The sequence below is a fragment of the Mustela nigripes genome, chromosome X, assembly GCF_022355385.1.
Source record: "Mustela nigripes isolate SB6536 chromosome X, MUSNIG.SB6536, whole genome shotgun sequence".
Classification (NCBI taxonomy): domain Eukaryota; kingdom Metazoa; phylum Chordata; class Mammalia; order Carnivora; family Mustelidae; genus Mustela; species Mustela nigripes.
In genome coordinates this window covers 18,199,939-18,218,257 of record NC_081575.1, presented here as the reverse complement: position 1 = coordinate 18,218,257, position 18,319 = coordinate 18,199,939, and the positions used below count along the sequence as shown (strand labels likewise).

General features: G+C 40.5%; 1 long non-coding RNA gene across 1 annotated transcript in view; it reads left to right on the top strand.

Moving 5' to 3' along the window:
* Positions 1 to 479: 479 nt before the first annotated feature.
* LOC132007778 (uncharacterized) overlaps positions 480 to 18,319 on the top strand; it is an 84,632-nt gene continuing 66,792 nt past the window's right edge. Inside the window, exon 1 of the long non-coding RNA XR_009401433.1 lies at positions 480 to 722. This is a non-coding gene — a long non-coding RNA (uncharacterized LOC132007778). The remainder of the gene's footprint in view (positions 723 to 18,319) is intronic.

Genomic DNA, 18,319 nt, shown 5'->3' with positions numbered 1-18,319 from the left:
AGTAAATTCTGGAAAGGTGACAATAGATACATAATAGCTACTGAAGTCTTAAAGAGATGCTGTGATAGTCACATTTATGACTTACGTAAGATTCTAAAATGTGAATTAAATTTTGGCAAATGGGCTTCCAAATGCTAGTCTTAGAAATCTACAGCTTAGCTCTACTCCTGAGGGATTGCGCCTTCAGTTCACAAATTGACAAATACTCAGGGCAATCATGGCTGCACAAAACAAATAAATCCTCCCTTCTTCTTTTAGGCCTGTCATGAAGCAGTTGTGTGTGAACTGTTTCTCTTTTAGGAAATTGAGAAGCGTGACTGTGTGTTTTCATCCTCTCTCTTAAAGAAATAACCAGCATGAGAGCAGTGGGGAAACAATTAAAAACAACAACAGTGGTAGCTCGGTGTACCGAACGAGGTTTCATTTCTTCATTTTGAATTTCTCTGTGTTCGGATTGCACGCTGTGGTCCGAATGTTTGTGTCCTCCCCAAATTCACATGTTGAAATCCTAACCCCCGATGTGACAGTATTAGAAGGTGGGAAGGCATTAGGTCAGGGACGTGGAGCCCTCCTGAATGGGATGAGTGCCCTTATAAAGGAGAGGCCAGGGAGTTCTCCCACCTCTTCCACCACGTGACAGCACAGTGAAAAGATGGCCGACGGCCATGAACCAGACACCAAATCTGCTGGCACCCGGATGTGGACTACCTGCCTCCAGAACCGTGAGAAATCAATTTCTATTGTTTATAAGCCACCCGGTCTATGGCATTTAGTTATAGCAACCAGAACAGACTAAGACATTGCACCATCTGTACTGATCCCTATTCAAATTCATGACTCTTTCTTCTGGTATCTCAGACCTGCTATTGTATCCCTCTAGTGAATTTTCCATTTTGGTTATTATAGTTTGCAACTCCAGAATTTCCATTTGGTTCTTTCAAATAACTTCTATCTCTTTATATTTGTTACTTGATGAGTCATTGTCATTGTAACTTCCTTTAATTCTTTAAGCACAGTTTCCTTTCTTTGAACATATTTATAAGAACGGCTCTGCTGTCTCTTTCTGCTCAGACCAACCTCTGCGCCCCTTCGGAGTTGATTTATATGGACTTTTTTTTTTCTTTTTTCTCTTCTGTATTGGTCACAATTTTCTGTTTCCTTGAACATCCTGCAATTTTTGGGTTGGTAACTGAACCTTTAGGATAATATTGCAGCAACTCCGGACCCAGGAGGTTGTTTTGTTTTGTCGTGGTTACTGCTTGGTCATTTGATTTTTTGTTTAGTAACTTGACTAGATCTGCAAAGTCTATTTCCTCTACAGTGTGCAGTGTTTCTGATGACCCTACTCAGATTTTTCCCCTCCGGATTTTTTTTTTTTCTTTTCTCCTTTTAGCCTGGTTACCTAGTACTCACCCTTGGTGGAGCTTAAACCACTTACAGGTCAAAGGCTCTACTTAAGTACACTTAGTAACACCTCTTTTTTTCTACCATTGGATGTGTGTGTGGGGGTGGGTGGGTGTATGTGTGATTGGATGCTACTCTCACAGTTCACAGAGTTTACATTTTTTGGTCCATGGTCTACCAGCGACTAGTTGCTTTGAGGCCCCCTCTTTGATGGCTTCTGAGAAAGCGCAGCCTTGCGCATGCAAACTGTCTTACAGACTCTCAGGGATGACTGTGACATTATTTTTAGGCCTGGCTTCCTGGGAGTCATGCCTGGGTTAGAGCAGTCTGTGGTTCAGTGTCTGGTCAGAGGTGTGGTTAAGGCCCTCGAACCTGTGAGACTTCTGCCCTGTATTGGGGGCATCTGCGTGGGGCTGGGGGAGGCTTTCAAGTCTGCCTGTCATTCTGCTCAGACTGGTCGGCAGTGGGGGCAGCCCAGCACACACTCGCAGCCTTCCTAACCCACCAGATGTAACTGTGATGCTAGGAGGGCTTTTCTTAACTGTTTCTCCGATTTTCTCTCTTTAAACTTCTGGCTGCTCTGCTTTTTGCTTCTATCACAGAGTTAACCGGTCCCCTCTTACACACCACCAAGATCTCCATTGTTTTCGGTGGGGTTCTCCATACTCCAGTCCAAGTAAAGTTAGTCCCCTGGAGCAGAGCTGTGGAGCTCTCTAGCCTCCCTACCTGCCTTTCCCCGAGGGTAGAATCCCTATGGCTCGGCGCTGGAGCTGGAGCTGGAGCCAGGGACCGACTTTTCCTGGAGGGACAGCTCACCACGTGAGATTGGGACTGGGCATGGGCAGCTACAACTGATGTTCTTCCTTTGCCACTCAGGGCTTGGAACCTTTGTCCTGTAAGTGCAGTGAGGCAGCGATGTTTCAAGCCAGTTTTCTTGGCTTGCTGTACCTGGGGTAGAGTTTCTGCTTGACAATTTGGGGCTTGGTGAGGGAAGAAGGACCCAGTCTTTTTGGCCATGCCTGCCTGGAATAGGTCTGCGTCAAGAGGCTTGCGGAGATGAGAACCACTACTATCTTGACCCTCCGAGGGTGAAACCAGAGCCTCACACTGGAAACTGGGGAGAGAAGGAACTCTTGCCTTTTGGGGTACACATGTCCAAGTTAGGGCCTCTATAGCAGAGCTGGGAAGGGTGGGCAATTCTTTAGCTGTTCTAACAGGGACATAGTCGATTTCCTTAAATGAATGCCCCTCCATTAGCTCTTCGTTCATCACTGCTCCCCTCCCTTCTGAAATGGAAACAGACAAATTCTGAATGGCTTACACAGTGAGGAGGCTGAGACCAGAACCCAAATACAGGGTTTCCCCCTCTATTCCAGGTGCTTCAAGCAAAATGGCCAGTGGTTTACATTTCTGCTTGTGTCATAATTGAGTAGATGGGATCCATAAAGGCTCAAAATCATAGCTAGGTCGAATTACCCAAGTTCAAAATTGGTTCACTAAAGCAATGTGTTGTCAAATGACCTTACTGTTTCCCTGACGTTTTTTCTTTTGATTCTTTTGTGCCTCATTGATCCTCCTCCCCCCTCCATTTTATCCATTTTAATCCTTGCATATACTATAGGCAGTCCTTGGGTAGTTGTGAAATTTCTAGAACAATTATGCTACTGAGAAGGCACACACATAGCTTTGAGTCCTTCCAGTGAGTATTGGTTTATCAATCACAAACTGATTGGTTTATCAATCACAAACTGATTGGCTTATCAATCACAAACAATTGAACTGGTGGGTTAGTGTGGTAAATAGAATCCAGGCTTTTACATCAAACTCAGTTTCAGAGCCTAGCTTGGTCACATCCTGGTTGGGTGTTCTCAGGCGTGTTGGCCAATCTTTCTGAAGCTCAGGTTCTGCCTCTGAAAACTGGGGATAATAATGCCCTACAGAATGTTGTAAGGAATCAAAGTAGTCGGGTGTGTGTAGGGTCTGGTATGGAACAGGGACTTTATCTGTGGTGGCTCCTTTCCTTCCTCACTCTTATTGCTGTTGTTAAAGAGAAGTTGGTGATGGGGTTTCACTCACTACTTCTTTTCTGCAGACTGTTGTTTAGTTTCTTGTTCTCCATGGTATGTCCTTTGGGTGTTAGGTTGTTCAACTGACACGTGTCTTTAGTACCTTACATAATGCCGTGCTTATCGCTTCTCGGCCTTTTGGCTAAGATCATGTGCATAATGCCGTGCTTTACCTAATATTAAATTCAGTACTTTGCATACTATAAAAGGAGAGAACTACCGTGGAGATAGAGTCCGGATTTCTGGTCATTTTTTCCTAGTTTCTGGTTTTGGGGTTCCTACTTTTCCCCAGCTTCTTGCCTGTTGGTATGGCTGTCCCATTAACCTTAGTTATCAGAGCATCTAAAAATAGTGAAGTCATGCATTAAATTAGTAGTTTGTAGTTCAAAGGCTAAGTGTTTTATGTAAGTATTTTAAAAGATTCATATCCTTCCAAACGTAAGCAATTCAGTAAATCTGTCCAGTCTAAGTATGTTATGATTGGGCTAGATTAACCTCTTTCCCTTCCTCTTCTGTGCAGAACTCTGGACTGCAGCCAAGGGGACCTGGTTAATGTCCATCAGGGATGAACAACGTAGTTGGTTCTAGACTGACATTTCGTTTCCTTCAGAGTTTGTTCGTGATAATGGTATGAACCTGAGACTGTTGAGAGAGAATCAAGGGTGCGTGTGTGGGTGCGTGTGTGTGTGTGTGTGTGTGTGTGCATATGTGTGTTTGCTTCAGGAAGAGGGGTTTGAATAAGGCCTTGAAGACTCACAGAGAAATCATGACAAGTCACCATGAATCACAATAATAATTACAAATTACATTGTGTTTATAATGCTGAGGCCGTATTCTAAGTGCTTTGTAAGCATTAACTCATTTAATACACAACAATCCTGTGAGGTAGTTATGAAGATTATTCCCAGATTCACAGAGGAGGATACTGAGCTCCCGAAAAGTGACGTGCCCATGGTCAAACAGAGTTGGCTTAGAAACTAAGACTCCAGACACAAAATCAATACTGTCCATCACTACTCTGCCTCTTGTATGGTGGCCTGGGCTAAGAAGGAATCAGATGGCTTTTCATTCTTCTTAAAGCTACAGTCTTACGTTCTTCTTTCTTCAAAAAAAATTTTTAAAAAATATTTTATTTATTTATTTGACAGACAGAGATCACAAGTAGGCAGAGAGGCAGGCAGAGAGAGAAAGGGAAGCAGGCTCCCTGCTGAGCAGAGAGCCCAATGCGGGGCTCGATCCCAGGACCCTGGCACCATGACCTGAGCTGAAGGCAGAGGCTTAACCCTCTGAGCCACCCAGGCGCCCCTCTTCAAAATTTTTTTATTGTGGTAGAATCCATAGACTGAAATTTACCATCCTAACATTTTGAGATGTACGGTTCAGTAGTATCAAGTATTGCTTTCTTTTAAAAATTTTTTTTTTTGTTTGTTTCTCCTCCCTGCTTTCTTTAGGTACAGTTGACGAATAAAACTTGTACATATTGAAGGTGTATGTTCTTCACACAAGCAGCCTAAGCCACCGGCAGTCGGAGGCTGGGCTCAAGGAGGCCCATCCCGGGAGGGTTCTGTGGGCGGCTGCAGCGGGAGAACACACGTGTTCGACTCCCACACTCCCACGCCTCACCCCGTCAGCCCCAGAGATGGGAGCAGAGGCCACTGTGAGGAAGACTGGTGGTGTGGTTGCCTGTGGAGAGTTCTCTGGGGAGCTTTGGAGCGAATTTTGCAGGGCAAGGGGCAGAGTTCAGGCTGGTAATTTAAAAGTTTCCCAGAGGAGGGCTGAACTGACATCGATGGGAAGGGGAGAAGCGATCCCCCCCCCCCGCCCCACCCGGATCACGAGGAGGCCAGATCAGTGGGCGAGCAGCTGCCTCTCTTACAAAAACCTGTTAAGATGTCATGGGGAAAGCAATATTCGGCTGTTTACTGATTTAAATGGTGTCTGTAAGCATAGGATCCACTCCGCGTGGGTTGAATTTTCTGTTCCCGAGGCTAGTTGTTCTTCTGTTACTTCAAAAAGTATGTCTTTGCTGCAGTGTAGGTTCCCACAGAAAACAGCTAAAGAAACCAGTGACCACAGACCTCAGAGTCAACACAAGCACATGGTGATAATTTGTTGACCATCAGTGAAAGATTTTCATCAGCCATTTGCCCTACTGGAGGCAGGCTGGAGGGGAAGACCCCTCGGAAGATCCATCCTAAATTCAACAACCAGTAATTGTACCAAAACAAATGCAAGGAGAGGTATTTTCTAGCCCTAATTTCAGCCTCATGAGAGAATTTCGATCCCCTGTCTCCCCACTAGGAAGTGCCTCTACTGAAAGGATACGGTATCCTGTGCCTTTAAGAGGAAAGGAGGGAAAAAAATGTGTAATGAGATAGAGTTACAGGCATAGGATGCCATTCTCAATGGTTAATTCAAGCAGGGGGCTTATCTAGCTCTTTGTCTAATCGAATGAAGGCATTTGATACCTTGTCTATATTCAAATTGATTTCCTCTTACAAAATAACCCGTGCAAATGACTGCTGAGCACGGATTGATTGATACCATACCCCAGAGGCCACTGACTGAAGATCCCAGTCATTGAGAATCTCAAAACACATTTTGGCCCTTAGGCCCTCCGTGCAATCCCAGCTGGGAGACGCGGGAACACAGAAGCACGAGAACTCGGGTTTATAACTGACCAACTGACCCCGGGCTGATCGGGCTTTCTATTCTCTTGCTTCCATTGCCTACGTGCTTCCCTCTTGTCCTCCTCACTCTCTCTTCTTAACCTTTGCCCCACTGTCTCCATTTCTCCTCTCACTTTCTTCTTCTCCCTTTAGGTTTTCTCATTCTCACAAAAGAGTTTAATTTGCAATTTCCTCATAGGTAACAATGTTGAACATGATTTCATGGCTTATTTGCCATCCCTATATCTTGCCTGTCTTTTAATTTGGTTGGTTGTTTCCTTCTGTGGTGTTTGAGAATTCTCTCTCTCTTTCGCCCTCTCTCCCTCCATATCTATCCACAGACAGACAGACAGACAGATTGGATATCTAGATATATAAATAGGTATCTAGATATATATAGCTATGTAGAGATATATATACTGGGTATAAGTTCCTTGGCAAATATTTGATTTAAAAATATCATTTTCTCCCATTTTTGTATTTTCACTTTTTTAACATTTTTTTTCAAGGAACAGAAGTTTTAAATTTTGACGAAGTGAGATTTATTATCACTTTGTTATGTTATGGCTTGTGCTTTTTGGTGTCATACCTGAAACTCTGCCTCACCAAGATCCCAGTGGTTTTCTCCTATATTTCCTGATAGAAGTTCTTATAGTTTTACCTTTCACATTCTTGTTAATGATTTCGAGTTAATTTTTATGAATGGCACAAGGAATGGACAAAAGTTGATTTTTTTTTTTTTGCATGTGGATATATAACTTTTCCTGAACTATTTGTGAAATGTCTTTTTTCCTGTGTCAAAATAATTTTGCCTTTTCACCTGTGTCAAAATCAGTCTAATTTATGTGGGTAGGTTTATTTCTGGATTCTCTATTCCGTTTTATTGGTCTGTTTTTCTGTCTTTATGCCAATACCACTCAGCTTTCACTGCTGTAGCTTTAGACTTTAAAAACAGGCAGTGTTAGCTCTCCAACTTTGTTGTTCTTCAAAGCCATGTTGGCTATACTAGATCATGTGAATTACAAAGCAGCTTCTCATACTGCGAAAAGCCTGCTGGGAGTTTGAGTGGGATCACCTGAAATCCATAGATGGTTTTAAGAAATTTGACATCTTAATAAAGTTAAATCTTCTAACTCATGAACGTATCTCCCCATGTATTTAGGTATTCTAAATGTTTTATAGTTTCAGTGTTAGATTTATTCCTAAGTATTTCATATTTTTGATGTTCTTGTGAGATTTGAAATTTTTGATTTCATATTATCTGTTGCTAATTTATAGAAGAATAATTGTTTTGTATGTTGATTTTCTACTTTGCAGGCTTAGTCACCTCACAGTTCTAGTAGCTTGTGTAGATGCCACATAAATGATTAGGTCATCTGCAAATAAAGACTGTTTTGCTTTTTCCTTTTCTAATCTGTGTACATTATGTGTCTTTCTTGCTTAGTGCACTGAACAGAACTCTTAGTACAATGTTGAATAGAACAATGAGGGTATATACTCTGCTTTTGAAGTAGGCTGTTACCCTCAGTTATAATGCTAGCTATAGGTTTTTGGTATACGCTCTTTATCAAGTAGAGGAACTTCTCTTTTTTCCCCTCAGTTTGTTCAATGTTTCTATCAAGAATGGATGTTGGCTTTGGCAAATCGTTTTACTGCATATGTTAAAATGAGCATGTGGTACTCATTTTTGGTTTAAGAGGGTGAATTATAATGATTGATTTTCAAAGATAAAACCAAGCTTGCTTTTCTAAGACAAATCCCACTTGGTCACGATATGCTATCCTTTTTATATATCATTGGATTCAACCAGCTCAGAAGATTAGGAAATGGTGTCTCTATTTATGCTTATGAGAGACATCCACCTGTACTGTTCTTCTCTTACAATGCCTTTTTCTTTCACTATTAGAGTAATGCTGGTGGTGTAGAATTAGGATTTTCTCTTTTCCGTTTCCTAGAGGAGGCTAGGTATCATTGTTATTATTTCCTCCTTAACTGTTTGGTAAGATTCAGTAGTGAAGCCACCTGGGCCTGGAGTTCTATTCATGAGAAGGTTTTTAACTACAAGTTCCATATCCTTTATAGATATAGGGCTATTACAGTAATCTGTTTAGCCTTGAAGGAGCTTTGGTAGTTGGTGTCTTCAAGGGATTTGTTTATTTCATCTCACTTGTCAAATGTATTGACATAAAGCTCTTCATGGCGTGTCCCTGTTATCTCTTTAATATCTGTAGAATCTAGAGTGATGTCATCTGTGTCACTCGTGATATTAATCATTTATGTCTTCTCTTTTTTGCCTGATCAGTCTGCCTAGAGAGTTACCTACTTTATTTCTTTTCTCAAAGAACCAGATTTTGGTTGCCTTCATAATCTTCTCCATTGTTTGTCTGTTTTCTGCTTAATTGATTGATAATCTGACCCATATTACTCCCTTTCTTCCGTTAACTTTGTTTTCATTTGCTTTGTTTTTTCTACTCTCTTAGAACCTGAGGTCATTGATTTGAAGTCTTCCTTATTTTCCAATGTAGGCATTTTGTGCAATAATTTTCGCCTGAAATCCTTCTTTAGTGACATCCCACACATTCTGACGTGATGTGTGTTTATTTTCATCAATGAGATTGAATCTGTAGATGGCTTTGGGTAGGACGGCTACCAAAACAATACTAAGTCTCTCAGTCCACAGGATGTCTTTCTGTTTATTCATTTACATTTTCAAAGAGATTAAGCATTTCCAAAGAGTATTTTATGGGGGAGAATGTTTCAAATTTTTAACTTGCTTCTACACAGTGCACTGTAAAAATGCATGTATGAAAATGTAGATATATTTTGGCAAAACCAAAATGTCCTGTGCTGCCATAACATATAGAAAGCCACTGTCAATCTTTTGGGATAGGTACAGATCCAAAGTATTTTCTATGCATTTACACCACTAGGCATATGTTCCATTTTAAGCACTGGAGTCACTTCTCAATGCTGTGTGTATAACCTGGTCCCATTACTTAACAGAGGTCCATTAGTGTATCTGCAGATCAGTAAATACACATTCACACTGTTATTGTCAATGGCTGTACTGTATTACATTCCACTGTCTCACCATGCTTCTTTGAATCAGCCTTTATTTGGGCTATTTAACATTATTTCAATTGTTCATTTCCAAACAAATCTGCTGAAAACATTCTTAAAATAGGTTCCACTTTATCTACTAATAATAGAGAACTGGACCCCAAATGCATTTGCATCTCGGAACCACAACCAGACACATGTACATGTTATCAAATGCACCACGTAATTGTGTGCCTCTTTTCTGGCATTTGGCTCTACTCTGCACAGGTTCATAGAATCTCCCCAATTAGTATGATCTGAGCATAGCACCAGGTCTATGAAAAAAGAGATTCTAATACCCTCCACTTCAGTGGAAAATAAGAGTAAATACAAAGCATAGATAATCCTACTATCTTTCAGGCAATCCTGAAACATTCAGTATAAGGTAGTATTGTAAAAGAATAAAAACATATGTGGCTCTTACTATTTTATTTAAAAAAATATATTCTCTTAGTTCTTCCATGAGTTTGATTCTATTTCAACTTATGTTTCATTATTAACATTTTGGGTGACCCCCTTCTCATATTTTTTAAAAGGGGGATTTCCAATCCAGGTTATTATCATGACATTAATGTTTCTCCAAAGCACAGAAAACACAGAGACTTACACTGGGACTACAAGGGGAATATAAGGGTAGTTTACCACTTAAAAATCAATCATTATAATTTACCAACTTAATAGAGTTAAAGAAATATTTATATGAAGTTCTTTTTTTTTAAACGATTTTATTTGACACAGAGAGATCACAAGTAGGCAGAGAGGCAGGCAGAGAGAGAAGAGGAAACAGGCTCCCCACTGAGCAGAGAACAGGACTTGATCCCAGGACGCTGAGATCATGACTGGAGCCGAAGACAGAGGCTCAACCCACTGAGCCACCCAGGTTCCCCTTTATGAAGTTCTTAATAGAGGCAGCAACATTACTTAACAAAATTAAAACCCATTCATGAGTTAAAAATAAAATAAGTAAGTAAGTAAGTAAATAAATAAATAAATAAATAAAACCAGAACTCTGCAAACTGGGAATAGAAGCAAACTTCTGGAACTTGTAGGAGACTTAGGCAAAATCTCAGCTAATATCCTGTTCAGTGGTAAAAGACTAAATGCTTCCTCCTAAGATTAGCAAGACAAGGAGCAAGACAAGGATGTCCACTCTCACCACCTCTGTTCCAGCATTGTACTTGACTGTTTTGGCAAGTACAACAAAGCAAGAAAAAACTTTAAAAACATCCCAACTGGGGCGCCTGGGTGGCTCAGTCAGTGGGGTAGCCAGCTCTTGATTTTGGCTCAGGTCATGATCTCTGGGTCTGGGGATCAAGCCCCGCATCAAGCTCCACACTCAGCAGGGAGTTTGCTTGAGGATTCTGCCCCTTCCCCCACTCTCTCTCTCTCTTTCTCTCTCAAATAAATGAATCTTTTTAAAAAAGCATCTGACTGACAATAAATTAAACCATTTTTATTCATATAGAACAAAATCATTTGCATAAAAAATTCCAGCTAACCTACAGAAAAGAAATTATAAGAGCACAACAATAAATGAGTTAGCAAAATCTCCATACAAGGTCAGTATACAAAAGTCAATTGTAATTCTGTAAACTGACAATGAAGTACTGGAAATTTTAAAATAAAATTTAAAGTATCATCAGTCATACCTTCAACAGTGGCATAAATAGGAATAAATTTAACAAAATGTGTACAAGACTATAGGTCAAAAGCAGTAAAACATTGCTAACAGAAATTTAAAAAGATCTAAATAAATGGAAAGATAGAAAGACTCACAATTGTCAAGAAGTCAGTTCTCCCCAGTTTTATCTCTAGATTTCACACAATTTTAAAAAAAAGTCCTAGAAGAGTTTTTTTTTTTTTGGTACAAATTTGCAAACTGATACTAAAATTTATATAATAATCAAAGGGTCTAGAATAGCCCAAACAATGTCAATAATGAAGAAAAAAATGTGAAGATTCATACTATCTGATTTCAAGACTTAGAGGAAAGAAGTAAATAAGAGAATAGATATGTAGATCACTGGGATAGAATAGGGAGTCCAGAAAAGGCCTAGACTTATATAACCAATTGACTTTTCACAATGGTATCGATGGGATTCAGTGGGGACTAGATCATCTTTTCAGCCAATGGGACTGAAACAATTGGTCATCCAGATGTCAAAAAAAAAAAAAAAAAAGAGCAAGAGAGAGAGCACCTCAAACCTTATTTCATGACACATATAAAAATTAACATGAACTATATCATGATTTAAATGTAAGAGCTAAGACTATAAAAACCTTATAAGAAAACATGGGAGAGATTGTGTGTGTGTGTGTGTGTGTGTGTGTGTGTGTGTGTGTGTGACTTTGAATTAGGTAAATAATTTCCTAGGCCACAAAAACCAAAACCATGAAAGACTATCCAAAGACACATTGAACTTCATCAAAATGAAAGACAGCTCTCCTGCAGAAGTCCCTGCTAAAGAAAAGGCAAGGATTAACCACAGGCGTGGAGAAAATATTTGCAAAATATATACTGTCAAGGACTTGCATCTAGAACACATATAGACCTCTCATAATCCGCAGTTGGAAGACAACCTTAGGATTTAAAAATAGGTAAACATTTTTGAATAGACACTTAACCAGAAAAGATATTCAGGGATGATCAATAAGGCCATAAAAAGATGGTGAACTTCATTAGCTGATACAGAAGTGCGAATGAAAGCCCTGGTGAGATCCCACTGCATACCTACAATGACAAAAACCTAAAACAAGACAAAAACTTGTCACTACTGTCACGGATGCACAACAGCTGGAGCTTTCTCATACATTGTTGTTGGTGGAACCGCAAAATAGTAAGCCATCGGAAAAAAAGCAATCTGGCAGTTTCTTATTAAATTTAGCATAAAGCTGGGGTGCCTGGGTGGCTCAGTCGGTTGAGTGTCTGACTCTTGGTTTCAGCTCAGGTCATGATCTCAGAGTCTTGATCTCAGGGTGGTGAGATCAAGTGCCCAATCAGGCTCTATGCTGGGGGTGGAACCTGATTAAGATTCTCTCTCTTCCTCTCCCTCTGCTCTTCCCCTGCTTGTGCGCATGCTCGCTAGCTCTCTCTCTCTCAACTAAATAAATAAAATGTTTCTTAAAAAGTTAAGCATGCAGCTGTGACATACACACACCGACACACACACACACACACACACATATGTATATACACACACATCAATCCAACTCCAAGGTAATTACCCAAGAGAAATGAAAACATATTTCAAAACAAAGATCTGTGTGCAAGTGCTCCCGGCAGCTGTATTCATTAAAAAAGACAAATCTGGGACAAATCAAATGTCCATCAATTGGAAATGGGTGAACAATTTCTGGCACTGCTGTACAATGGAACACTGCTCAGCAATAAAATGAATGAACTACTAATATAACAATAGAAAAAAATATCAAAAGATTGGTGAGTAAAAGAACTCAGAAACAAAAGACTACATGTTATGGGATTCCATTTGTATAGTATTCTAGAAAAGGCAAAACTTTGGGACAGAAAACAGATCAGTGTTTGCCGGGGGCTTAGGTAGTGAGGAGGGGCTTGATTTCAAAGGAGCACAGATGGAGTCTGGTGGAATGAAGATATTTTGTATCTTGGTTGTGGTGGTGTTTCCATGGTTGTGAATTTGGTGCTCAAAACTCACTGGTCTGGATACTTTCAAAGAATGAATTTTACTTTGTGTAAATTATTCCTCAAACAAACGGATTTAAAAAAAAAAAAAAACAACACCTATAAAGTACGTGGTTTGGTTTGGGATCCTGTCCTCCATTTCAGGCCTCTCCTGCCTAATGGTCCATAGTACTTGACTGTCAAGGGCTCACCTGGTGAGACTCTCATCGTCCTGGTGACCAAGCCCAAGCCTATCCTGTGGAGGGCTCTGACCAGCCTTAGTATCCAACTTAACTGCTTCATGTCTCCTTCCCACATTCTCAGCTAGCTGTTAAGGTGGAGATATTTTTTTAAATTAACATATAATGTATTATTTGTTTCAGGGGTACAGGTCTGTGAGTCATCAGTTTTACACACTTCACAGCACTCCCCATAGCACATGCCCTCCCCAGTGTCCATCACCCGCCCCCCCCTCCCTCCCCCGCCCCTCCCCTCCAGCACCCCTCAGTCTGTCTCCTGAGATTACGAGTCTCTTATGGTTTGTCTCCCTCTCTGGTTTCATCTTGTTTCATTTTTCCCTCCCTTCCCCTGTGATCCTGTCTTGTTTCTCAAATTCCTCATATCAGTGAGATCATATGATAATTGTCCTTCTCTGACTTTTTTCACTTAGCATAATACCCTCTAGTTCCATCCACATCACTGCAAATGGCAAGATTTTGGTTTTTTGATGGCTGCATAGTATTCTATTGTATATATATAACACATCTTCTTTATCCATTCATCTGTCGATGGACATTTGGCTCTTTCCATAGTTTGGCTATTGTGGACATTGCTGCTATAAACAGTCGGGTGCACGTGCCCCTTCGGACCACTACATTTGTATCTTTAGGGTAAATACCCAGTAGCGTGATTGCTGGGTAGTAGGGTTGCCCTATTTTCAACTTTTTGAGGAACCTCCACGCTGTTTTCCAGAGTGGCTGCACCAGCTTGCATTCCCACCGACAGTGTAGGAGGGTTAAGGTGGAGATTTTTACCTCTATTTGTTTTTCAGGAAGGGACCCCTTAGTGAGCCCCTGGTGGTAGCTGCTTTATCCACATCAAGGGAGGCCAGTGGGCCCTTCTGAAGAACACACCTTCAGAGAAGATATAAGCTCTGATATGGGCAAAGGAGTAAGTTGTGGGATGGTCTCAGGACTCCTTTGAACACATCATTCCGAAGACGAAACTCTAGGTGTATTTTCCATAAAACATGAGCTAATGGTCTCTGACTCTGGATGTGGAAGGTCCGTGTGAGGACACCCGAAACGGACTACATATGGAATGTCATTTTCAACTTGAAATAGAAACACGTCCTTGTTTTCAGTACAACATTACAGCCCTGCTTCTCTCTTAAATTCCTGACAGAAACTTGGAGACCCCACATTTCCTTACCCACGTTCCAAGGACATGTAGTAGCTTGGGTAGAAGCTAAAACTTCTATTTTAGGGGAGAGAACGCTGGCCTTCATGTGAAAGGTTAAAGGACATCTCTAGCAAGCAACAAAACCTCCATTACAAAAATCTCACAGCCTCAGCTTTTAAGGAGACAATACAGTGTATTATGAATGACCAGCTCTAAGCTCGAAGTAGAGCCATGGGATTTCCTCATCTTGCATAACTGAACCTTGGCATCCTTCGACCAATAGCAACCCGTTTTCCCCTCCCCAGAGCCCCCGACAACCACGATTTTGCTTTCTGCTTTGAAGAGTTCGACTATTTTAGATGGCTAATAATACTGTATTGTATACTTCAAACTTTGCTAAGAGAATAACCCTTATTTCACGCATCCTCATCACCTAAAGAAATAATTAAGTAGGGTGGGAAGAAACTTCTGAAAGGGATGGAGATGCTTACTGCATAGAGTGTGGTGATGGTTCCATGGGTCTATCCTGATACCCAAACTCATCAAGGGTGTCAATTATATCTCCATAGAGTTTGTTTTTAATAGCTCAAGCTGGAGCTTATTTATTTCAAGCAAGAGTGGACAATAAAAGGCCAGACCCTCTGATTTCATCATCATTGGATTTGACCTGTGTTTTCAGGACTGCTCTGAGAGAGAAGAGGCTATTCCTGAATAAATTACTGAATTTCCCTGGAATGCATGGAAAAATCCTAAAGGGGAATATAACTATTTTATCTAAATTAAGATTTCCAATAAGTATGATTCTGCGCTAAAAAGTCAAAGATTATTATGTTCATTAAAACAATTCCAAATATGTACATATATAATATATATACTATCTCTATAATCTAATATATGTAAATATATATGTGTGTACATACATATATATTAGATTATGATTAATCGACTAAATAGAAAAACAAAATCCAGGCTACTTAACATACCTTACAAATTCCAGGAGCATTAGGCCCTGAGATGTTTAGGGAACATAATACAGAGGATACTTATGTCCCACTTTACTTGATGTTACCTCATCCTGTTTACATTATTCTTTGATGTATTCATAGGATTTATATTGCCTTCAAACATTGTTGTCAATAACATTTTCTAAAGAGAAGCCAGCGTTCTAGGAAATCACTATTGTACCTTGAATTGCAGGAATGTTTTAATCTCTTACAACTGTTTGCCTCTGATCAGAAACTCCCATATATTATGGAAGCAGACTCCGTGCAGATTCTTCTTTAAAAAAAAAAAAAAAAGATTTTATTTATTTATTTGAGAGAAAGAGAGAACGAGTGGGAATTGGGGGTGGAGTGGAGGCAGAGGAAGAGAGAGAAGCAGACTCCCAACTGAGCAGGGAGCCCAGCACAACTGGGGACTCCATCCCAGGACCCTGGGATCATGACCAGAGCCGGAGGCAGACACTCAACTGACTGGGCCATCCAGGCGCCCCCTGTGCAGATTCTTCTTATGCCATTGTTCAGCTTGCAGAATCTGCCAGCAATAAAAAGGAAATTCCTTTTTTAGGATGAGTGAATAAACATGCATTTTGGCTTAATTTACTCATCAGTTCTACAACTAGTCCAAACATATGCCAGTTACAATTTTCCAACCTAATCAATTTTTGTTCAATTTATAAAATTAGTGTAAATAGTTATAAACATAAAATATACCTTTGGAATAAAATATACCTTGTCAGTTGTTTACTATGCAAAAGGCACTGTACTCTGTGCTAAGATGGGTGCTACAGAGGAGCATATGACATCATCCCTGGGATCAAAGAGTCATAGGAGAGAAAACATGTATGCAAACACATGTAATGAAAGCCCCAAATTACGGGTATGGCTCCAATGATGTACTATCGGGATCCACAGAAGGGATTAGGAAATTCCTAATGCAGGATGTGGTGTTCATTTAGGGAATGGCAGCAGCATATTGAGGCTGACATGGAGGTCGTGTGAAGGTGAATACATGGCAGGCAGGTTAGAAATTCATATTGGTATCCAAATATGAAAAATCTGGGGGGCGCCTGGGCGGCTCAGTGGATTAAGCCTCTGCCTTCAGCTCAGGTCAGGATCTCAGGTTCCTGGGATCAAACCCCACATCGGGCTCTCTGCTCAGCAGGGAACCTGCTTCCCCCTCTCTCTCTGCCTGCCTCTCTGCCTACTTGCTATCTCTGTCTGTCAAATAAATAAATAAAATCTTTAAAAAAAAAATCTGGAATACCACAGGAAAGAATTCGGTGCTTCAAGAAATAAAATGCTTTGCAGTAGGGGAGATACTCAACCCCTTTTGCTGCCATTGGCCACTCTCTTCCTTATTCACTGGAGACCTTGACTCACACAGCCTTCTTCACTGGAGACCTTGACTCACAGCCTTCTCCATTCCAAGTCCAGTCCTTCATCCTTGGTGACTTCGAGTGTTCGCAATGGACAACCTTTCCACACACAGGACTCTAGTTCTCAATCTTCGTCCAGTCTCCACTTCGGCTACCCACTTGCGTGTCAACACTTGGACTCTGTCATTTCCCGAAACTGCTTTATTTTTGAATTCTTAAATTCAGATTTCCCATTCTAACAATGGCCATTCATTTTTCCTGTTCTTTCATTATGTTGCTCTCATTAGACCTGTACTTTGGCAGCATCAAAACCTCTATCGGTCTTCTCTCATCACTTCCATTTCAGTGTAGCTTTGATCCTATTATCCTAACTTTTATATTTCTTTAGTATCCTCAGTTATTTGCACTGTAATTTTTTATTCACACCTCATGGCAAAAATTGGACGTTTCGGTCAATCTATCTGCTCTCTCTACGTCTATACAAAGGTTGATGAAAAAAAAAATCTCTCCAAAATACAGAAGAATTATATGACACTTCTCTAATTTTCAGTCTCAACTGGGGCTTCCACACTATTCAACAAGCCTGTATTTCACTGATCCACTGCTTTTCTCATTTCCATTCCAACTCTATGCTCTCATTTTCAGAATATGACCTCAACTTCTGCTTTACAATACAGAAAAACTAGAAGTCATCTCAAAGAAATTTTCTCAACATCCCTGTATGCCAACTGTAAACTCACCAGCCTCCACATCCAGTATGTAGCTGGTGTTTGAAGCCGCAGGAAAGACCGACATATTTCAGAAGATAGTGTGTCTATAGAATGATAATTTTCAATATTTAGAGTATATCTGGATCATCTAGGGTGCTGAATTGAAATGTAGATTCATGGGTGCTGTGAGCTTCTGAGACAGTAAGGGGCAATGACATTTACATTTTTACTGAGTGCTTTCGGTGGTGATGACGCATGACCCCCATGTGTTCCCAGAGCCAGACTTGGAAAAATAATTATGTAGAGTAAGAATAGAAAAGGTCTAAAAGCAGAAACTTGGGTCATACCACTACCTAAAGAGGAACGCATATGGGTGATCAAGAAGGGGATGACAAAGAGAAGACCCAGAAGAACATTAAATAACAATAAAAACAATAAATTAAATAACAAGGGAGAAGAGGGAATATGAAGGGGACAGATGAGATCAATAAGACCAACTATCCGAGAGATGTTAACAAATAAAACCAAATAGGTCTATTGGATTTATACTTTAAAAAGTGAGGGGGGGGGCCTCTGAGTGGCTCAGATGGTTAAACATCTACCTTGAGCTCAGGTCATGATCCCAGGGTCCTGGGATGGAGACCCATGTTGGACTCTCTGCTCAGTGGGGAGCCTGCTTCTCCCTCTATCCCTGCCTCTCTCCCCTGCTCATTCTCTCTCTCTCTTTCTCTCTCTCTCTGTCTCAAATGAATAAATCAAATATATTTTTTTAAAGTGGGAGAGATAGTTGGTAAGAAAGGTTTCACTATCAGGGAAATGGTAAACTGCACTGACTTATGGATGGAATGGGAGATAAAGTCCAAGAGACATTTCAAGAAATGTAACTACAAAGGTAAAAACATTAGGGAACCAATTGGAAGAGGTGATGATATTCTAGACTGAAGACTCTTGGA